The 24,393-nt window shown below is 41.7% G+C and overlaps 1 protein-coding gene across 1 annotated transcript in view; it reads right to left on the reverse strand.

The window, feature by feature from the left end:
• LOC143933803 (FXYD domain-containing ion transport regulator 6-like) overlaps positions 1 to 15,189 on the reverse strand; it is a 196,869-nt gene extending 181,680 nt beyond the window's left edge. Inside the window, exon 1 of the mRNA XM_077456857.1 lies at positions 14,983 to 15,189. The gene's annotated coding sequence lies outside the window, so the exon portion shown is untranslated. The remainder of the gene's footprint in view (positions 1 to 14,982) is intronic.
• Positions 15,190 to 24,393: the final 9,204 nt, after the last annotated feature.

Consider the following 24,393-nt stretch of genomic DNA (forward strand, 5'->3'; position numbering starts at 1 on the left):
GTGGGTCGAGGTGGGGGTTCATATCCCAGGGGTTGCTTTTGCACATTCTTCAGAATGTCTAGTTTCCTCCTTAGTGCACTAGGTATTGGTTAATTTGTTTTCCTATATGGTCTTTTGTACTTTTGTTTTGCTGAGCCAGGGTATGCCCAATTGGCTCTGTTTTGTACCCTTTACGTTTAAAAATGTAATAAACAGAAGGTGGGAAAAAAAGGCATATAGAAAAAGAACTGTATTAAATAAATCCTAAATCGAAAAATATAATCTTTTAAACTAAAACAATGAATTAGTTTCAATTAGTTAAGACTATGAATAAAAAGGGAAATATTTATTTAATTAAAAAAAAAGATTACCTATGTGATGCATAAAAAGTGTTTTACCCATTGAAGGTATGGGTAAATATATGCCGGTCTAAAAAAATTCCTGATCTCTAAATGATCCACCCAAAATCATTCTGAAAAATGTGAGACTGAAAATAAACTTACGATACTATTGTTGGTGTGATAACAGATTTGCAATAAAAAATAATCTTGTGATCACAGCTTAGCAAAGATTGAAGTATGTTTGTCTATACTACAGGACAATTTTTGGGATGATGACAAAAATGCCTGCAAAGAAGACCTGGAAGTAGAAGACTTGGGGCATCTACCCTGGGTCCCACAGTCTAGCAAAGTCCTTGGCTCTTAGGAATGACAGGTTCACTCTGTGTGTTAAAGTGGTTGTAAACCCTCCCCCACAACTTTGTCCCATGTAAATCAGCATAAGAACCCCCCAATGAACGCTTGTAGATATCTCCTTACTTGCTTAGTATTGTAGTAATCCTTGTTGTTCTGTAGAATGATGTCACTGAGCATGCCCAGATCTCCCCTGATTGAAGGTAAACTCTCTATGTGCTTATCTATCTGTTATCAGGACTTCCTACGGCACAACACTGAACTCTGCTAATCACTCAGAGCTTCCTCCTACACACCATGTGACCATGTGACCTCACATACAGTCTAAACTTGGCCATTACTGCAGCTGAAGCTGATAAGTCTGACAAAGGCAAATATTAGACATCAGCACAAGTAAATACTATGAAATAAACAAGTAAGCTATGAACAGGGAAGCAGGATTGCCATAAAAACGTTGGATTGAGAAGGAGGCTTGGTAAACAGTATAGGAAGTGCTCAATGTAAGGGAGGAAATACACTCCACTGTGGTCTCAGAAAACAATACTTAAGATGGTGCTGTCTAACCCCTGGAAACAAGTTTTTTAAAGTTTCTTTAAACAGTAAGTAATATGCGATTTGGGCTGGATTACAGTGGCTATAGTCTGATAATTACTTATTATAATGGACTAAATGAAAAGAAGCATCAGAGTGAGAGAGTTTACTTCCTCTTTAAGGGTTAACTGAAGGGCTAATTGTTGGGTCAGGACTGCTATCAGGGCAATATAGGCATAACTGTAGGGTGGCGAGCCATAAAAATGCCTGTGTGGGGCTTAGTTATTCAGAGGAATCAATGTCACCTGGCACCCAGGGAAATCATTTATTTTGTAAGGGGAATATTTTCATGCAATCATACAAGCTTTGCAATCGTGGGAAAAGTTATGCAAAGACAGAAAACATTAAGTAAGGAAGGCAGGGATATGTGGATAACTTTTGAAGTATGCCCATGAAGCTTCTTATATTTCTGCTATGGAGGGAGAGAGATTACAGATTGGTAGAGAGAAAAGGAGGTTGTTGTCAGTGGTAGAACAAATGAGCAGAAAATGAACATCAGGTCCTCAACTCACAGTCTTTTAGGGAATCTTTTATTGTCTGACTTTTTATTGTAAAGTTGAACTCAGGAAAATGTAAAAACTTCTATTGCAGCGGGGCTCGCCTGCACTGCAAGGATTACCGTAAGTGTTTGTTTTTGTCTCGGGTACAATTAAAAAACATCTTTACTTACCTTATCCCTTCAACAGAAAAAATCAAATTATTTGGCCTCAACACCAAACAATATGTCTGGCGAAAACCTAATATAGCTCACCATCCAAATAACATCATTCCTACAGTAAAGCATGGAGTTGGTACTATCCTGTTATGGAGGGTGTTTCTCTGCAGCAGGGACTGGAGTACCTATCAGGATAGAAGGAAAACTGGATGGGGCAAAATATCATCAAATTCTTGAGGAAAATCTGCTGCCCTCTGCCAGAAAGTTGTCAATGGTCTACCTTCCAATGTGACAATGACCCAAAGTACACAGCAAAAATTACCACACAGTGGTTGAAGGAGAAAAAGGTGTCCTTGCATGGCTTAGTTAGAGCCCAGACTTAATCCCCATTGAAAATCTGTGGAATGACTTGAAGACTGCAGTCCACAAACGGTCACCATCAAATGCAACTGAACTTGAGCAGTTCTGCAAAGAAGAGTGGGAAAATATTGCAACGTCTAGATGTGCAAAGTTAGAGATATTTCCCAATAGACTAAAGGCTGTAATTAAAGCAAAACTTGGTTTAAAAAAATACTGACAAGAGGGGGTGATCCTTTTTCCAACTCTGTAATTCCGTTTTTGATTTTTTTAAAACATTTCTTAAATGTTGGTTTTATATCTTTCACTTAGATGTTATAAGTTCCACTAGTAAATACATCTGGATAAAGCAAAAACAGTGTCTGTCTTCATTTCAGACTGCAAAGCAACAAAATGTGATTATTTTAAAGGGGGGGGGGGATTCTTTTCTAGGCCCACTGTAGGTTCCTATTAAGTGTTTACACATTCATGTTGAAGGTGGATTAAGAAGAGGTTTTAGTGTTAGGGACATTTAGGGTAGTTCTAGTATTTTAACCTGTTTGCAATGCCAAACAAACCATGCCAAAAAATCTTGCCCTAAGCCCTTGTACACACGGTTGGACATTCCGACAACCAAATCTTGTCCAAAACTGTTGCATACACGCGGTCGGACAAAGTTGTCGGAAAATCCGATCGTTCAGAACGTGGTGACGTTATTTCGTTATGATGGGACTACGTTCAGGCTAGTAGCCAATAGCTTTGGTGTAGGAATTTGATCTGAGCATGCGTGGCACTTTGTCCGATCGGAATTCTCTACACATGATGGGACAAGGTCCGATCGGATCATGTTGTCAGAAAATTTTATAGCCAAGCTGGAAAACTTGGTCCGTCGGATATTCCGATGGAAACAGTCCGATGGAGCCCACACACGGTCGGATTATCCGACAACGTGGTCCGATCGGGCATTTTCCATCGGAATGTCCAACCGTGTGTACAAGGGCTAAGGACTAAGATACCAACCTATATGGATTCTGTATTCATTAATGATCTTGCCTTCCCACAATTATCAATTATACTAGGTGGTCCCCTATAGGCTATGTTAGCTTATAAACAGCTACGAAACAAGAACACAACCAGAAGGAATAAGGGAAATTTGTGCATCAGCTAAAGTAGATCTGGAAACACTGAAGTACAGGGGCCTAACGCTGCATACACATGGTCGGAATTCCGGCCAGAAAAAGACCGATGAGAGCTTTTCATCGGAAAATGCGACCGTGTGTATGCTCCATCAGAATTTAGCTGTCCGAATTTCCGCCAGCTAAAAATTTATAGCATGTTCTCAATTTTCCCAATGGAAAAACTATCTATAATTCTGATAGTGTGTATGCAATTCCGACACTCCAAAAAATCACGCATGCTCAGATTCAACTACGAGACAGCTATTGGCTACTATTGGCTACTAGCTATTGAACATCCTTTTTCTAGTTACGCCGTACATGTTGTACGTCACCGCGTTATAAACTATCGGAATTTGGTGTGACCGTGTGTAGGCAAGACAGCTTGAGTCGAATTCCGTCAGGAAAACCATAAGAGCTTTTTCCGACGAGAATTCCGATCATGTGTACGCAGCATTAGAGAAGATAAAAAAGTGGTTTACACCAGTGTTTCTCAACCTTTTTTCAGTCAAGGCACACTTTAAAGTTAAGGGCAATCTCAAGGCACCCATTAAAATTATGGACAGTCTTGAGGCGCCCCATTCTAAAATGTAAAAAACTATTCTAATGCAGTTTTACGTAACACAGCAACATCCACACTCGTAGGACACCCAATGTTAGAGGTTATTTATTCATCCAAAGCAAATACACTTTTACACACTGGTACAGACTAGGTGTTTCTCTTCTCCTTCAATTTCTCTCCATCAGTCAGCTAACGTAACCTCAATGCTGACAGAGGGGGGCTGGGACAAGGATGCTGTAAAGGTGACCGACATCCTCCTTATCAACCGATGACATTATTGGTTGTTAGGATGAGAATGGATAGAAGGTCTTAATGATGCACAGTGAAAACATGTGGCTTTGTGTAGCTAAAAGGCAAGCTTGATCTACCCACTGGCTTGTATACAATTTTTGGGCAATTTTGCCAAGGCACCCCTGAAGAAACCTCAAGGTTTTTTGTCTGGGCATATATAATCACCCCAGACGATGTCTATGCAGACGAAACACGTCGGGAGGACTCCACTGCCGCCATTTTTTATGTAAAAGCGCTAGATCAACTACTTAAATTCTATCTCTGGGAGTTTGGCCTGTTCTATAATCGGAGGATACCGGTTCTGTGTGTATTTATGTCCTGGAAGAGATCTTCACTATTGAGTTCCAGTGCTCGTTGGTTTGATTGATCTACAGTCGCCTCAGACTAAAGCGCGATTGACCCTTGGAATATATGTTCTTTTGGGTCAGATATATTCGGTAAGCCTAAATCCGTCCAAGGCTGTGGTTTTGGCACAAGGGTGTTTGCACATCTCAATCCTGAGGATTGGAGGGTATATCGACCTCTTTTCATTGCACCGAGGGGGTCTTTGATCGCTCTTTTGAAAAAGGACTTTATTGAGCTTAATGAGTGACACTTATTTTCCTTTTTTCTTTTCATGTTCACATTGAAGTTGTTCAATTAACATTTGTGTTATTTGATCATTATGATAACTCATGTCACTTAAATCATATACGACACATAAGTGAAAGATAGATTTGGTCACAGATTTGTGCACATATGTTTTTGTAAATTTTAGCGTGACACTTCTTTATTATATATGTTATCTGAACTAAAATATAGATTTTTAGTGTGTTAGCTGCTTTTTTTTGTTTAGATAGAGCAGTGCTTTTTGTAATTTGAAATTTCTCGTATATAATTTTTGTCTGGGCACCCTGGTCAAAAAAGGCCGGTCTACACTACGAATTAAGTAGAAAACCCTTTTCTTTGTGATGTTCTTCCTTCTTTAGTTTTAGAGGATCACTTACAAAGCTTTAATATTTTAGCAAAGGCTGAATTTTCTTGCCTGTAAACCATAACCACATATTTAGTAGATAAAATGATCTTAATTTTAGATGCAAATTTGGCTGCCTGGATGGCTTACCCCTGTGACCACAAACGTGTCTGTCATGGAAAGCGTAATTCATGTTTCCCAGCAGCTCTGCTATAAATAGGATAATGGGGCAGGGACGTGCAAAAGAGAAAAAGAGATCAGGGAGTCACACCGCCTGTGACTGCAAGGAGAATCTGGGCCTTGAGCTGTTCTGTAACATGCAGAGGAGGAGGGAGCAAAGGAGATGATGCTGCTAAGACAGTTGCAGAATAATAGAACATTTGAACTTGAGGATTAGTCTTCTACTCAGACTGAAGGGCATTGGACAATAAAGTAGACAGGATTCATTACCTTAACCCCGTATTAAACCCTACAAACACAAATGAAAGTAAACAGGATTGCAGAACTGAGATCATATTGTGACACAGACACAAATCAAAGGAAATACAAAGAAAAAAAAAAATATACAAGTAAAACTGAAAAGTGCAAATATGTAAAAAAACTTAAAAATACAGTATATTCATGAAAAAATACACTGATGAAAAAATGCATGATTATTATTTTCCCTCACACCTTTTTATTTATTATACCACCGTTTTCATACTACTGACCTCAAGGGCCCACATTTGGGTTGATTTACTAACAACAAATAGGCTGCTCGCTTTGCATAGGAATTTTCCCTCAGCTTATTGAATGAGACAAAGGGGGTTATTTACTAAAGAAAAATCCACTTTGCACTGAAAGTGCACTTGGAAGTGCAGTCGTTGTAGATTCGAGGGGGACATGCAAGGAAAATAAAAAACAGCATTTTAGCTTGCACATGATTGGATGATAAAACCAGCAGAGCTTCCACTCATTTTAGATCTACCGCTTAGATTTAGAGCGACTGCACTTCCAAATGCACTTGCAGTGCAAAGTGGATTTGCCTTTCGTAAATTACCCCCCCAAAGCTCTGCTTCAATCATCCAATCACATGCAATCACATCTTCACTAAGCTAAAGGAAAATGTCCTTGTAAAGTGAACAGTCTTAAAAGATAAGCTCACCTTTGTAAAAAAAAAAAAAAAAAAGATAAATGCACATCTTTTTGCAGGTAAAAAAATGTGCATTTATTATTTTATTTTACTAGGAACCTGCAAAGCATTGCACCCTGCGATCAGTAAGTTACACACTTACAGGAAGCATCAATAAACTACATAGAGTGCCCAACAGCTCTCATTGAGAACTACAAGGCGACAGCTGCATAGGCTGTTGGTAGTTGTAGTTCTCACCTTCACAGAACTCTGTGAATGAACGATGTGACCAGGTGAATGGGGCCCTAAACAACCATCTTTTTTAAATTGTGACAGAGAGCACTGGGAGAAGATCCCCTGCTCGCCGTCACAACAGGGGAATCGGGGGTGTGGGGGCTGCTGCATCTGTAATAAGTTGCACCCTAAATGTGGTTGTAACATGTAACATGTTACAAAAGGTGAACTTATCTTTTAAATAGACCCCACTGACTACTGTAAAAGTCAGTAAAGGTATGAAGTATTGCTAATAAATCTGATCGATGGCCTCAAAACGTTGAGTCAATATAAATTTGTGGAAAAAATGTGGAAAAAAATCTGCATAAAGTCTAGTACGCTGCCGACATTACACTGGACATATGGTGTAAATACAAATTAAAGAGGAAGTAAAGGCACTTTAAAAAAAAAAAAAATACAACCTGCAAGGCAAAGTCATAATGAGCTAGTATGCATAGCATACTAGCTCATTATGAATAACTTACCTGAGAATGAAGCCCCCGAAGCGGTCCTCCTCCTTTATCTTCACTGCCACCATGTATCCTGGAGTGACTTCCGGGTCTCGCTGCTCTGGCGCTGTGATTCACCAGAGCCGTGATGACGTCACTCCTGCGCATGCGCACGGGAGCCGACACGAGCGGCATATCGCCGTGATCTGCGGCGTGCTCAGTGCGCCGTAGACAGCGGTGCCTGTCTTTTTGTAAATATCTCATAAACCATGTAGGAATAGGAGATATTTCTTGGACCTACAGGTAAGCCTTAATCTAGGTTTACCTGTAGGTCAAAGTGGTTTGTAAGGGTTTACAACCACTTTAAAACAAAAATAATGTGGCACTCCAAATAGTGACAAAATATAAAAACTGTGGCAGAAAATATACTGAAACCAACAGTATCATATAAATGAATATAACAATATATGGTGTATATGAACAAATATAAACTCAAAGTGAGTGTTCCAAAGATAAATCAATTAAAAAATACAAAATTCCAATTTTAACCACTAGTGGGTTTATGGTAATGACATGAAGTAGACAATCAAAAAGTTCAATAAAATGCTGGTATCCTTCAGTTAGAAAAACAACAGTGTGCTGGTGGTGACGCTCCTGAAATTACTGCGCACTGTTGTTGTTTTTTTTTCTTCAAAATACTTTATTGAAATTTTCCAACTGGAGAGAAAAGAACAATACATAGCAAAGTGAAATTGCTGAGGCTTTCCCTGAGTAGGGAGTAGGCCTGATAGCATACAATTTTGGTTTGCACGCAAGCGAACAGTAAACAGAGTAAAGAAATGGTGACACAAGGGAAAGGAAATTTTCCAACTGTGAGGGTTGGTGTGGTATGGAGGGCAGATGAACATAGCTCCTGCTTGACTCCCAAAACAGGAGAGGAATGGGGGGGGGGGGGGGGAGCGGATGGGTGGGGGGTCCGGTGCTACCATTTTAAGAAGGGAGTGCAACCCCTATACCACACCCCAGTGAAACTGGTTGAAAGATATAGTCTTAAAGGAAAGGTGTAACAGCTATGTATGTCAAGTAGTATCCCTAAATTGGAGACTATAGATGGAACGGTAGGTTCAGGATGATAAAACATTGGTGGAAAGGGCAACATAACAGCCACATAGTAATTCAATCCTGGATAGGGGTGGGATGGGGAACAGGGGGGGATAGAGATGAGCCTGTTGTCAGAAACCATGAAATCAGACCGAGACAGAAGTACAGTTAAATCACACTTGTTTAATAATAAAAGTAAAAAGAACAAACGTAGTAAAAACATAACCAGAGTTACGAATGGCTAGTCAGCCAAGCCAGAAGTCAAGGATCAATGTAGTGGAACAGCAAGCAGGATCTGGAACCAGAAGGGATGTCAGCAAAGCCAATCTTTAAACAGGAACACAGGAAATTTTTCTTGTGATGTTGACCAAGGTGAAGGCAGAGATCCACTGGACTGGACGGCCTAAGTAGGCAGGACTGACGAGCAGGATATCATCAACAGCTGAGTAACTGTGGAGAGAGATGGGAGCTGGCAATGAGCGGCCAGCTCAGGGAAGGAGGGGCTGAGCCCAGCCCTGACACCTGTATATACGGATGGGCTCCAGGGAGAGGGGGGGTAGGGGTAACCTGGGGTATATCCATTGCGGTGAGACGTTGCAGTATGTGGAGGTGGCATTCCATGTTAAATGTCATTGGATGAGGATGAGGTTGGGGGTACCACTGGGCTCCAGCAAAAGTTGTGAAGATCCATGGGGTGGTCTTAAGGAGAATAAAGTTCTGTAGGTAGAGGGAGGGTTTGTAGGGTACGCCCTGTAACTTTTAGAGCAAAATTCTTGATTTGGTTTCAAAAGGAGTGATGTGGGGACAGTGCCAGAGTTTGTGGAGCAATGTAGGTCTTCTCTGGCCACACAGAGGGCAATGTTGTTTGGGGGTTTGTTGATTTGAGGATATGAAGCACAATGCATTATTTTGAACTGTTGTTCACGCCAAAATTCATTGGTGACAAAAAGACAGGTTGAATTGTACCCAGTAATGATAAGGTCTACAGCATCCGGGAAATGGAGGTCAGAGTTCTATGATGCAACAGAAGTTGTCTGCAGGGGTTTGCTGAGGTGTGTATTCAAAGTGGGTAAATGTCTGTGATCCTGAAGTGTTACTGTTCCAGAAGGGTGTCCAGGATTGAGGGGCAGAAGCATTGGATTTTGTTCAGGCACAAGCTGGCAACATGTTTGACTGCTTGGTGGACTAGCAAGAAATTATGTTTTGGCAGGCTGAAGAGAGCTAGAGTTTGAGAGATTGGTCTGGCCTTACCCGTGTTGCCAATTCAAAGGGTTGAGCGAAATGTAGTAGTTTCTGTTGAGTCCAGATCTTGAAGGCCAAGTGAGGCATAGTGGGGGTAAATGAGGGGTTCCCGCAGATTGGGAGGTGTTGAGAGATCCTAGAAGATAGCTTCAGCTTCCGTCTGACCTTACGCCATGTGATTAGTGGGTTTTGTTGAAGATGTGAGGGGATGGAGCGCAGTCTTCAGTGTAAAACGGCTGGTAAGTAGTAGGAGGTTGTCATTTGGGTTTCTAGATCAAAGTTGGAGTATCTGGAGGTTTGCGAAATCCAGTCTAGACATATTCTTATGAGGCAAGACAAGTTGTACACTCTTATATTGGGGAGTTTAGCTCCCCCCTTGCTCCTCGGGAGAAAGAGTTTTTGCAGTGAAATGCAGGGACGTCGTCCTCGCGCGAGAAATTTGGATAGGGCTCTGTGTAAATTTTGTACATCTTTGTGGCGTAAGAGTAGGGGAATAGTTTGTAGGGGGTATAAAAGTCTGGCGAAACTGACCATTTTGAATGGATGACATTGCCCGAAGAGCGAGATGGGAGGTTCATCCATGTGTCCAGCTCACTAATCATCCTAGATATTACTGGGGTGAAATTGAGATTGTATAGGGAAGAGGGTACCCTACTGATTTTTATTCCTAGATAGGAGTGTTTTTTTGCTATGGATAAAATGGAGGAGTGGGCCCAAATCATGGTTTATGATGGAATAAGGGATGGATCTCAATTTTAGTAAAGTTAATGCATAGGCCTGAATGTCCCTTGAGCCTAGTGAATATGTCTTGGATGAGGGGCACGTTGGATGCAGAGTCAGAGGTGAAAAAAAGGGTGTCGTTCGCAAATAGAACTAGGCAGAGTTCCTGGTGTCCTATTTGCGCGCTGGGTAGAGAGGGCTGGGAAAGAAGATAGTGAGATAGAGGTTCTAGGGCCAGATTGAAGAGGAGTGGGGATAGGGGACAGCATTGTCTGGTGCCCTTTTGTAGATTAACAGTTTTGGAAATGAGGCCAGCTGTTACAATGTTAACTATTGGAGCAGCATACATGGAGGTAATTAAGTGAAGGAAAGGTCCAGAGAAACCAAAATGTTGTAGTACTGAGGACAACCAAGGAAAGCCTAAGTTGTCAAAGGCTTTCTCTGCCCCAAGGGAGATAATAGCATGTCATTGTCAGTGTTTGTCCTGGCGTGTTTGAGAACCATAAGAACTTTTTGGATATTGGAAGATGCAGATCAACTTTGGGTGAAGCCTGCTTGAGCTGAGTTAATTAGGTTGGGCAATATTTTGCCCAGTCTGTTTGCAATGATCTTTGATAGGATTTTGGAGTCTATGTTGAGGAGGGAAATTGGCCTGTAGGAGCTTGGTTCTGAAGGATCTTTACCTTTCTTGGCAATCAACTTAATGTGGGCTTGGTATTCAGAAGGCATGTAGTCCCCTCCCTGGAGAATCTCCTGATATACCTTTGCCAGAGTTGGGACTAATGTTTGTGACGATAGCTTTCAGAATTTAGGGGAGTAACTGTCTGGGCCTGGGGCTTTCCCGTACACAACGGAGGATATTGTCTTGTTGATTTCTAGCTCAGTGATTGGAGAATTTAGTTGAGAGAGGAGAGTGGGGTCGATTTGCGGGAGGTTGATCTTTTTTAAAATGTCTTGGACTTCATGCATGTCTGTAGGGTCAGGGCTGTACAGGGAGGTGTAATATTGTTCAAGGATGTCGCTAATATTGTTAGGGGCAGAACATGTATTTACTTGGATGTCTTTCAGTGAGGTTATGTGAGTAGGAGCATGGGCCCCTTGCACAGTCTAGCTAGCAACTTCCCAGTCTTATTGCCAAATTTGTGTTACTGTAATTCAGAGTGGGATTTATAGATGCATTCCTGGGCGCCTGTCCATATATCAAAGTTTGTTTTGGCTTCGTGTCAAAAGTTACGGTTCACGTGGGTGTTGTTTTGCAATAGCCGCACTTAAGTGAGACGCAAGCGGTCACTGGCATCACAAAATTTTTGTAAGGTCCATTAGTTTGTAGACTATGATTCTTCCACGCAGAACAGCTTTGTCCACGACCCTGAACAGGTTGGAGTCTGAGCATTGGGGAGCATTGGTTACTTCGTAAGCTGACTATGTTTCACACTGTTTCCTGGAGGTCAGGGTTTCGGGCTAGGAATTGGGGGAATCGCCACGTTCTCATCAGGTGAGGAGGGTCAAAGTCTTGTATGATTATTGAGATAGGAGCATGGTCTGAAATAATAATTTTGTGGATGAATGTGTATGAGGTGTTAGCAGAGTAGAGTTGCATAACAGGTAGTCAATTCTGGACAAGGTATGCTGTGGGGGAGAGTAAAAGGAGTATTCCCTGCCTTCTGGGTGAGATGACCGCCCTGGATCACTAAGCTGAGAGCCGAAGCAAAGGATGATAGTGAAGTGGCAGTAGTTTGGGGATGTGGTTGGGGATTAGGTTTATCCCGACATTTATCTTCCTGCACGTCCATTACTGTGTTAAAATCACCTCCTATCAGGAGGGGAAACTGCAGGTAGGGAGCCAGGTGTGTGGCGACTGCCTGGAAGAAGAATTTGGTAGGAGAATTGGGGGGCATAGACGTTGATCGCTATAAGGTCTTTGTTAGAGATACGAAGGTGTAGGGTCGAAAGACGCCCTTCCTCATCATTTGCAGATCTTCCTTAATTCTCCATAGTAACAATTAAAGAAAAATGCAAATGATTAATGCGAAAACCCCTTGCATTGGCCTGTGAGCAGAATTGGTAAACAGTCTCTGAAATTTCACCCCCCGGCTGCCCCTTCAAAGAGTAAGAACACTGTGGATCAAACTGGGTGTAAGGTAGGTATATTTTTTTACTTTTCTGTATATGTTTTTTTTATATTAGAAATCTGTGTTTTTAGATGGCAGGGAGGACCATTATTTATTTGATTTGGCTTATTTTGGTGCAAGGTCTGCTTTTAAGGAACATGGAGACAACCATTGCTAAATTAATTCTGCATATTTTGGCTGTTTGACTGCTATGCTGAGCCTGTGGATTTATTACTTTGATTCACTAACCCAGAAGAAGTAGAGGCATCTGAAAATACTTTGACCTTTTCTGCATACTTATTCCAGGTTGGTAACTAGGAAAATATAGAAGCCACTGTGTCAACATAATAGCCAGGCAACTAACATTTTCAGAAACTGGTCTACGTTTTAAAAAACTGGACATCAGTGTCATTATCTTGAGCTTTTTGTCTTTTATTTAAATTATATGCTATATCGAGATTGGGTAGTTCTAAAAATACGTTTATATGGGTAGAGCTTCTTCTCTAGGGGAAATAAAAGCCAAAACATAGTTTCATTCCGGAACCCAGTGGGCAAGCCCTTAATATCAGTTCGGTGTATATTTCCTTGTCCTTGTGCTACATTTGAACACTTCCTAACCTTGACGGTACTTTGTGTTATGACTATCTGTCATCAGAACTAGCCTTGCATAATTCTCCTCCTTGTACTAAATACTATTTTAGAATGATCTCACACACATGCTGTCCAAAAATGGTGGCCAGGGTGAGCAATATATATAGAACTAACTATGTCTGGCAACAACCAAATGCAGATGTGGTATTTGAAGGATCGTCGATATATCCACTACTTATAAAATGTTGTGCATGACTGTGAGTTTTTGCACATCATCCTGAACTGGATTACAGGAGATGTGGAGGCATGAGAAGGATGTAGAAAGGAATTTGGCAGCTCAAGTGTACAAAATGGTGCAAAGACATAGATGACAACTAAATAAATGGGCAAGCAAGTTGTGTTATGGAGATGAAGCAGTGCGAGCTGCGGGGCATACTACATAGTTACATAGTTAGGTTGAAAAGGACATGGGTTCAACCAAAAGACAAAAAATAAATCCATTTAAAAACCAGCATCCTCGGAACCCTAATATACAATAGTATCATCAGGGCTGTAATATTATGTTCAGATAAAGCAGCTGTACACCAACCCCTAATGGGTATTATTAAAAACACACTCCATACTATACAACGCTGATCTGCTAGATTTTGCCTTTCCCAACAATTAAATCAGGGGTTCTGTACATACATATATAAAAAAAAGTGAAAATATAAATGTAGACCACTACTACCCTGTTTCCCCGAAAATAAGACCTAGCGTGATTGTCGGTGATGGCTGCAATATAAGCTCTACCCCCCCCCCCCAATAAGCCCTAGTTAAAGTCCTTGTATGTCTTATTTTCAGGGTAGGGCTTGTTTTTGGGGAAACAGAGTAGGGCTTATTTGGGTAGGGCTTGACACAGAAATAAAAAACAGAACAAATGAATTGGAGAACAGCTGATAATGAAAAGCTGGACAAACTTTCATTAAAAAAAGGCCAGATACAAAAACTTGAGTGTCTTCCAGTAAACGGCTGGCTGAGACGGTTGGGTCAAGGTGTGCACTGTACTCTGCCTGGTACATTAGATTTGTACGTTGGCATGAGAACCCAATGTATGTTTCTCTGCTCAGCATTCCCAGCTTTGCAATGTCTAAGCCCTTGTAAACACGGTCGGACATTCCGACAACAAAATCCATCGGATTTTGTTCGACGGATTTTGTCCAAAACTTGTGTTGCGTACACACAGTTGGACAAAGTTGTCGGAAAATCCAATCGTACGTAACGTGACGACGTTATTTCGCTACGACGGGACAATGTTCAGGCTAGTAGCCAATAGCTTTGGTCTAGGAATTTGATCTGAGCACTTTGTCCGATTGGAATTCTCTACACACAATCGGACAAAGTCCAATCGGATCATGTTGTCGGAAAGTTTTATAGCCCAGCTCTAAAACTTTTTCCGTCGGATATTCCGACGGAAACAGTCCGATGGAGCCCACACACTGTCGGGTTATCCGACAACACGGTCCGATCGGACATTTTCCGACGGAATGTCCGAGCGTGTGTACAAGGGCTTACTCTTTCATTTACAATTTCATGTAGACTTAATAGAGAGTATGTCTTTGATTACTTAGAAAGAGTAGACAGTAATATTATCTTCCTGTACACCATGTGGTTGTTTGACATGCAGGGACAGCCACAAAGAGGTCTACAAGTGCAGCTCTCTGACATATAAATAGATTCCCAATGAAATCCCAATTCACTCTCTGCTTTCTCCCTCATGTGCTCCCCCTCCTCTTCTTTGGTTACTTCACACATCATGTGGGATTTACTAAAGAAAGCTTTTTTTTTTTTTACTCTAGCCTGCGTTCACTTCACCTACTCACATAAACTCAAGGTTGGATTGCCACTAGGACTTGGCTGCAAGATCGGTCATTAAAATAAAAAAAGTTGCAATTTACGGCAACAAATTGTTTTTTCTCGTGAAAATTGGCAACAATAATTCAAGAATTTCTAAATTTAGAATCTCTTTTACACCTAATTGGTTAGTTGATGTGAACCCAGAGTAAGCTGAACAACATTTTGGTAAATGTTCGCTTCTCACATTGTCTTCAAAAAATACTCCCTGGCATCGCAGATTCCCAATAAGTCTCCTATAGAACATTTGGATCTTACCTTTAAGGAAAGCACCTTGTTTCCAGTTAGAATTCTTCTTTTATTATAGCCACTGCCAATGTATTTCAGGCTTTGGTATCCCTATTCCAGAGACTTCTCGGTTCTGTTGTTGCTTAAAACTTTTCCACTTTGCTTTTCTGGAGAGACACTTCTGAGCCCTGCCCTCCTGGACGGGAATTATGACACACAGCTGCAACGTACTAGTATAACAGCTGAAGCTTTTCTCATACAGTGTAATCTTTGCTAAGGGAAGTGTGATGTGTGTGAGCAAAGTACTATGGGACATATTTTCAGACCACTTAAAAAAAAAAGAACATGCCAAATATGTGCTTTTTTTTTTTTTTTTTGCTTAACCACTTCAGCCCCCTTAATGACTAGGCCATTTTTTCGATATGCCACTGCATCGCTTTAACTGACAATTACATGGTCCTGTGAACCTATACACAAACAAAATTGACGTCCTTTTTTTTTCACACAAATAGAGCTTTCTTTTGGTGGTATTTAATCACCACTGCGTTTTTTATTTTTTGCGCTATAAACAAAAAAAGAACGACAGTTTTGAGAAAAAAAAAACAATATTTTTTACTTTTTGCTATAATAAATATCCCCCCAAAAAAGTAAAAAAACGAATTTCTTCATCAGTTTCAGCCAATATATATTCTACATATTTTTTGGGGGAAAAAAACGCAATAAGCATATATTGATTGGTTTGCGCAAAAGTTATAGTGTTTACAAAATAGGGGATATATTTATGGCATTTTTATTATTCTTTTTTACTAGTAATGGTGGTGAGTGACAAATTTTTGTGGGACTGTGACATTGCGGCAGACAGATTGGACACTTTTGACAACTATTTTGGGACCAGTGACATTATTACATAAATGGCACTGGCAGGGAAGAGGTTAACACTAGGGGCCAATCAAGGGGTTAAGTGTTTCCTAGGGAGGTGTTTCTAACTGTGGGGGGGGGGGGGGTAGTGTACTGATAGGGAGTACAAAGAGATTGCTGTTCCTGATCACTAGGAACAGATGATCACTCTGTACTCTCCTGACAGAACAGAGATTTGTTTTTTTACATTGACAGATCCCCGTTCTGGCTCTCTGTGGCCGGCGGACATTGCAGCCACCGGCCATATGCATCGGCTCCGGTGAAGCATCACACACGCCTGCTATAGATGTTAAAGGGACTGATGTACCACAAGGTTCATTAGGACATGGATTAACGAGTTTGGGTTGGAGGAACTTGACTGGCTTGCACAGAGTCCTGACCTCAACCCAATAGAACACCTTTGGGAGGAATTAGAGCAGAGACTGTGAGCCATGCCTTCTCATCCAACATCAGTGCCTGACCTCACAAATGTGATTCTGGAAGAATGGTCAAACATTCCCAAAGGCACACTTCTAAACCTTGTGGACAGCCTTCCCAGAAGAGTTGAAGCTGTTATAGCTGCAAAGTGTGGGCCAACTCAATATTGAATCCCAGGGATTGGGATTCCATTAGAGTTCATGTGCATGTAAAGGCAGCTGTCCCAATACTTTTGTCAATATCGTGTATTTCCAAATGGCTGCAAATGATATAAACTTTACCCACCTTGTCATTTCCTCAGTGTCCCTTAAGGTATATTCCAGTTATTACCCAGTTATCATTACTGTACAGACAGCAGAACTGTTGGTGTGACCCAGCAGGTTCCACCCACTGCAGGCTGAATGCAAAAAACTAGGGAAGGGGGCGGATACAAGATTTGAGTCTGCACAAACAAACTTAAAAAAAAGTCCCCTGGTAAGTCATGATGCCCGCTGTGTGGGTAGAGTGCAGTTCCAACAACATACAATCAGGCCCGGCAGATTGGCACAGCTGATCAGTGCCACTTGCAAACAGTAGCAGAGGATTGTGGTCTTGAAATAATGCTGACAGCTTCTGCAGCAGAAATTGGAAATTCAGCCTAGCCAGTCCACACCCACATGGGAGGCTTCCTACGAGGAGATGGCATAGTTCCTGTACTTTCCCTACTTTCCCTACACAAACCATTCTCTGCCACTAGGCAGTGCTCCTCCCAGATGGAGAACCTGTCCCTACACTAGCCACTCACAGCACTTCAAACCTGGGAGCTGGAGTCTTAAATAGACTCTGCCCTGACCCAAGATGGCCACCGACATGGGGTTCCAGCATACAATAGGACAGCTGTCTCCCTAGTGAATGCAGGAAGTCATAGAGGAACCAAGTTCCGCCCAACCTCCTTCCCCTTCTGCATTGCTGCTTTGGTCAAGCGCCACCTACAGTAGGGAATACAGACTGCACCTACCTACCAGAGAACCATTCAGTACTACCTGTTAGGACTGAGTTTGCCTGCTAGTGGCACTGTGGTGCTCTGGGCTGATGGCTGTAGTTCCAGTGTCCACCAGCAGGCGTCTCCTAGAAGAAGACAGCAGGCTTCAGTGATCTGGTTTCAGCTGCCAGGTGGCTATATAAAGCTGCTCCTACTAACACATCTTACATCAATGTTTTGATTGCCTCTTTGGTGCTAGATCCTTTTGCTCCTGTTAACCTACTGCTGAGCTATCTTGTATCCTGTGCCCTGCTGACTTGCTCCTGCTCCTTGCTCTTGTGCCCAATCTTGATTCCCCCTTCCTTGCATCCCTGGTATTCCCTGTTACCCTTGACCCTTATTTTGTATTTATTTTGTATATAGTCAGTTATTAGGTCTCTGTTGGGTTATTTAGGTATTTTGTCATTGGGGTTTGTTCATATTTACCATTTGCTGGCGTGTGCTTTTCTCTTGTTTCACTGTAAATAAATCTCACTTAAAAGATGTATACATTGTTTGTTCTCAGTTTCCATGTGTACTGTATCTGCTGCAGTCCTGACACCACCAGCCAAATGACAGCTTCCCAAGCTGTCGTCAGCCATATAAAAGAAGGGGCGAGGATAGTGATGACATCAACGTCATTACCCGACTATGGACCGGTGACCATACTTGTGCAGTGATATCTCTGCTATCCCTGCCCCTTTGCTTATTGGCGGGGATTCTCTGTGATATCAGTAATGTATAGGAGTATGGCAGATGCAAGCACATCAGCCCTATGACATTCATCTATCACTGCTTGCTGCATACATCAGATGCCAGGAGGAGTGGCAAGATATGTAGATGAGGGCTTACATCTGAGAAAAATCAGTACAATAATGATGCCAGATGATGCACTGTTCTGGGATGCTCAGAACTTCCAGAGCTTTGACAGAGAAGCCATGGAGGTCTCTGAAATGCATTAGCCACTGCCCTTATTCCAGTCTCCAGTGCTGACATCAACTCCAACTGCCGGTGTTCAGCGTCCTGTGACCACGGGAGTTCTAAGCATCCCAGAACACAGTGCATCACACAGCAGACCTCTTCTCCCATTCGAATAGCGGGTGCATTGGATTATAAGATCCTCTCTTGTGTTGTGATCCTCCTGACCCTGCAGAGTCCGACAAGCTCTTTTTTTCCTTTTCATATGTTAGTTGCCAATTGTCTAAATAAACCTGTTTGGTTATGTGTATTTTTTTTTTTTTTTTAACAATTCGTTTTTATTGAGAAATTTGTATAAAACATATACAGGAAGAAATGAAAATAAAGAAAATAAGCAGTAACAAGGATAACAAAGGATATGTACATTTCACTAAGGTAGAAAAGGTACATAGGTCAATTGTCAGAGCACAAGCATGAGATACATTTCACATTAAGTTCCATCCGGAAATCGTAATTTAACAATTAAAACTGTATATTACTCATACCAAAGCCTATCAATGGTAGGCGTTAGTCTCTCTGCTCTGATATAGGACAGTAGATAGATATTGGGGAGAAGAAGGAAGGGGAGGGAGAGAGGGAGGGAGGGGGTGCAGGGGGAGGGGGAGAAAACGGGGGTTAGTGGGTCATTGGTCCGGTGGTCATCTCCATCCGTCATTTTTGCATCAGTATAAGACACGAATATTAGAGTCAAGCAGGTTTGTACCATTTTGTCCACGCTTGCCATTTTCCAACTATCTTCTCTCTATTACCTTGTCTACTAGCAACTAAGGTTTCATACACAAAATGGGTTTAGGTGGTCATCAAAACTTCAGACACTCTTGGGGCAGAGTCGGATTTCCAATGTTTTGCTATCAGTGTACGAGCTACCAGTAGAATGTGTGTAATCACTACTCTGAATTCAGGGGGAAAATTGTTTATTCCTATGTTCAATATGGCTAGGGAGGGATTAGGCCTTGTAATGATTCCCGAGATGCTGGAGACGATGTGGAACAAGGAGTTCCAGAAGCTAGTCAGGCTTCTACAACTCCAAAACATGTGGTATAGATTTCCAATATCTCCACACCGTCTCCAGCACAACGGGGACCCCCCACGGTCAAACTTAGATATTTTATAGGGTGTGAGGTACCAGCGTAGGGCAATTTTTTGTGATAGTTCCCAGTGGAAATGTAAATAGCTCGGAAAGCTTCTTTCCATTGCTGGAGCGTGAATGTAGTGTTCAGATCTCTCTCCCACAACACGTAGGGGCGAGATTGAGCAAATTCTAATTTGCTTTGGTATATGTTGTAAAAAAGGGAGATCCCGCCACGGGCTAGGGAACTAGAGTTATAGAACTTCCAAGCATCTTTCGGGATGAACACCTGGTGTGATCTCATGGACCCTAAACAACCTGGACATTAAAGCCTTTCAGTGGTGGCTGGTTATGTGTATTGATGCACTTGGAGTTGTTCTCTGTGTTTGTTTTTCTCTAGTACATTTTGGCCTAGTCTTATTAAAACTGCCCTGGCAGTGGCTAATTTTTGCACTGCTGTAACCGCTGCTGTCTCCTAAGTTTTAATAAGCAATAGAAATTAACCAGTGTTTGGGCATCAGTGAGAACAAAGATGGCCTCTGCAAACTCTTAAAGTGGAGGTCCACCCTAAAGTGGAGCTTCTGCTCATTGGAACCCTCTCCCCCTCCGGCGCCACAATTGGCACCTTTCAGGGGGGAGGGGGGTGCAGATACCTGTACAGTACACGTATCTGCACCCACCTCCGGCATAGATATCTGCAGAAGGTACGCTCCTTTCCACAGAATCTACGCCCCTTTCCGAAGATCCCCCGCTGTCTGCTGGGAAACACACGGATCCCAGAGACAGCGGGGACCATCCTTATTGCGCAGCGCGACTCGCGCATGCGCAGTAGGGAACCGGGAAATGAAGCCACAAGGCTCCACTTCCTGATTCCCATACCCAAGATGGCGGCGGCAGCACCCGAGAGACAATCGAGAGATCGGCTTCGGGTGCCGACATCGCGGGCGTGCTGGGCGGGTAAGTGTCACTATTTTAAAAGTCAGCAGCTGCAGTATTTGTAGCTGCTGGCTTTAAAAAAAAAAAAAACGGCGGACTCCCGCTTTAACTAATTTCTAAAGTGCTGCTGTATGTATGCCAAGCTATTTGTAACAGAAAAAATGAAATCCCAAAACCAAATATGCACCAGCAAAGTTCAAGAAGCTGTCTGTGATCATTTTTTGTTTTGTAACACCCACACAGTGTTAAGGAATTCTCAAAGCCTGTGATTTTGTATTTTCCATGTGGCCCTGAAGGTCGGAACCTTCTCTCCACTGAAAGGTGTTTTTTTTTTTTTAGAAAAAAGGATTGACTGGTTTGAAGGACCTCGATCAAAAAAACAGTGGATTTTGTGGGCACAACATGCGATCAAGAAAGTATCTACAAAATATACAATCTATTACAAAATATAATAAAAAAAAAAAAAAACATAAACATACATAGCACCTTACTGACAAACAAAATCAACAGTACCCAATAGGCATGGAGGTATGGGCAACAGTAGAGTCCGTGTGGACACATATACTTATATGAGTGTATAGTTAAATAGGGTCCATAGGTTCCTCCGTACTTTTGTTTACGCATTTCACCAAAAAATCTTCTTCAATGTAGAATGCAAATACAAAATTAAAAACAATGAAAAAGTAGCATAAGTATACATTGTATTAGAGTGTGTATAGCAATGTAGATAGTATATTCAGATCTGGAAAAAGGAAGAGGAAAGAGAAAGAAGAAGAAAAAAAAACACCAAACAAAACATCAACAACACATGACTAACATAACCACATACAGAACATACATATACTGCACGCATGCTTTCCTGATGATTCTCAAGGTCATGTACTTTTTTTGTTTTTGCCATTGGTAAATATCCCCATGGTAGCACAAATCCTTCTATGCCTGTCTTGCCTATTAGCCCTAAAAATGGTCAGAGCTAACTAACAAGATTAAGGCTTGGATCACACTAGCCCTATTCCAAAGTTACATGCCTTTCAGTGCATCTTTGGAATCCGACTTTGATACAACTTTGGTGTGACATTTTACAATCTGTGGCATTGAAGTCATATCAAAGTCAAACCAAAGTAGTGCAGGAACCTTTTTATTATATATTCTTTATTTTTCATTTTTTTGAAACAGTATGTATTAAATACAGATATCTTTTATATCATTAAATCATTATCACACTTTACAATTGTATTTCACATCCGATTGCTTAACCTTACCCCCCCCCCCCCCCCCAAAAAACAAAAAAACAAAAAAACAAAAACAAAGGCAAAATCCCCCCCCCTTGCCTCTCCCTTCTATTCTTCTCCCCCTCCCTCCCCATTCCCTTCACACCTCTTAAGGCCATCCTCCTTCAAGAAAGTTCTCCATTGTTGCCATTTCCCTTGGTATTTTTGCCCTGTTTCCTCCAGTTTCTGTATAGACTCCTCTATTACCCTTTTGTATTCTACTTCCCGCACCCATTCTGATATTGTCAGGACCTGTATGGTTTTCCAGTGAGTTGGGATCAGGGATTTTGCTGCATTCAACAGATCTGGGACCAGTGTGTTTCTATATTGTGTGATCCCTTTCTCTGTATCGTGGAACAGACATTTCCATGAGGATTTTTCAATCCTTTCCCCTGTGACTACAAATATCATTTCTATTATCTTCTCCCAGAAAGGGACTATTTTGGGGCAATCCCACCATATATGCTTAAAAGTCCCTGGTGCCTTGCATTCCCTCCAGCAAAAAACCCGGATGTCTTCTCCAAACCTCTGTACTCTTTGGGGGGTCCAGTACCACCTCGCTAATAATTTGAAGGACATTTCAGCCGTTTGGACGTCTCTTGGAAGTGAGTGGGTCATTTTAATTATTTTTCCCCTGTGCTCGTCATTTCTTAATGGGCCAATCTCCTCCTCCCATTTCCCTAAATATGCTGGGAACTCAGAGTCTGCCTCATGCCTTAATATTTTATAAACTTTAGAAACCCTTTTCTCTAAACATTGTGCTTCTTTAAATAATTTTTCTAATGGTCTAAGTAGTGTATTTCCTCTCAACGGCTGTGGAAGCCCTTGGATAAAGTGTGCGATTTGCGTGTATCTCCATCTATCTAATGGCTTCTGTCCCCATTCTTGTATAATTTCACTAAAAGTGCTTATCCTATTTCCTTTCATCACTTCCGCTATTGTTATTTCCTCTCTCTTTGCCCACCTACTAAAATATAAACGCTCCTCTTTCCCTGGAAGAAAATAATTTGTGTCTAAAAGTGACATTAAAGGGGAATTATAGTGCCAATTGTGCCTCTTATTGATTTTATCCCAAATTTTTAAAGTGTGTCTTGTTAAAGTGCTCGTGCTAAGCCCTAAGTCCCTATATTGGGGGGGTATCCATATCATCTTTACCAACTCCGTGCTGCTTAGTGTTCCCTCCAACTCTACCCAACTCTTCTCTTGCTTATTATGGTTCCAATCAGCTATCCTTGAAATGACTATGGCTTCGTAGTATTTTTTTAAATCTGGCAGTGCTACACCTCCTTTATCTTTCTCCTTCACTAGGACGTTATAGGCTATTCGCGGGTTTTTACGTGCCCATATAAAGGCTGTTATCATAGATTTTAATTTTCTGAGGTAACTTGAGGGTAAGGGGACTGGGATCATCTAGAACGTATAGATTACTAAAGGCAAAATGAATATTTTAATTGCGTTTATCCTCCCCATCCAAGTCAGTCTTTTATATCTCATTTTATTTAAATTATTTTTAATTTTATTCAGCAGGGGTATGTAATTAGCAGCATATAGATTGGATACTTGTGCCGTCAATTTTATGCCTAAGTAAGACAGTTCTCCTTTGCACCACTTAAATGGGAGGTGGGTGGCTAGTGCTGTCTGATTTTCCTCTGATAGATTCAGGTTTAAAATCTCCGACTTGGTCATATTTATTTTAAAGTTGGACAATCGCCCATACTGTTTGAACTCTTTTAGGAGGGTTGGAATTGTTACTCTTGGGTTGACTGTATATAGCAAGACGTTATCTGCAAATGCAGAGACTTTGTACTCCTTCTTGCCCACTCGGATACCTCTGACGTCCTGGTTCCTCCGGATTGCCGCCAGGAGAGGTTCTAAGGCAATCACAAATAGAATCGGCGAGAGGGGGCACCCCTGCCTCGTCCCATTAAACAATTCCAGGGGGCGAGACAGGGACCCATTCACTCGGACTCTAGCTGTCGGATGTGAATATAACGCTTTGAGCCATCTCATCATCTTCTCTCCTAGTCCCATATATTTTAACGTCTCATATATAAACTCCCAATCCACTCTATCGAAAGCCTTTTCGGCATCTACCGATATCAGTACTGTGGGGGTCTCTCTCCTGATGACTTCCTGGATCAAGGCTATGGACTTCAAAGAGTTATCCCTCCCCTCTCGCCCCTGAACAAACCCTACCTGATCTGGATGGATCCATCTCGGGAGGAGGGTTTTTAATCTATCCGCGATTATTTTCGCAAAGATCTTTATGTCCGTATTTAAGAGAGAGATCGGACGGTAGCTCTCTAGAGCTGCTGGGTCCTTATCCTCTTTTAAAATCAGTGTTATGTGGGCACAGAGGGCCTCCTCCCGAAACTTCTCCTCTGCTCCTACTGCATTAAAGTAATCGCAAAGTTTCGGCGCTAATTGTCTCTGAAATTTTTTGTAATATAGAATAGAGTATCCATCGGGGCCCGGGCTTCCTCCCAGGGGGGTATTTTTAATTGTTCTCTCCACTTCCTCTATTGTTATGGGGGCCTCTAAGGCCTCCATTTCCTCCAACTCCCCTCTTGGGAACTCCAAGCCTCGCAGATACTCCTCTACTGCTCCTTTCCTTTTCCCCTTATCGCCCCCTTTCCCCCTTATATTATACAACTCACTATAAAAGGCATGAAAGTTCTCTGCGATTTTTGGGGTGGAGAACTGCTTCTCCCCCCTCTATCTTTAATCATTGGGATGTGGGTCCTATTTTTGTATTCTTTCACTCTATTTGAGATCCATTTGCCTGACCTGTTTCCCCATTGGTATCTTTCTTTATTTATTTTATGAAATGCTGACTCTCTTTCTTGTTCTAG

This window comes from Lithobates pipiens, unplaced genomic scaffold (genome assembly GCF_037356315.1).
Source record: "Lithobates pipiens isolate NorthernLeopardFrog02 unplaced genomic scaffold, aLitPip1_a1.2 Scaffold_27, whole genome shotgun sequence".
Lineage (NCBI taxonomy): Eukaryota > Metazoa > Chordata > Amphibia > Anura > Ranidae > Lithobates > Lithobates pipiens.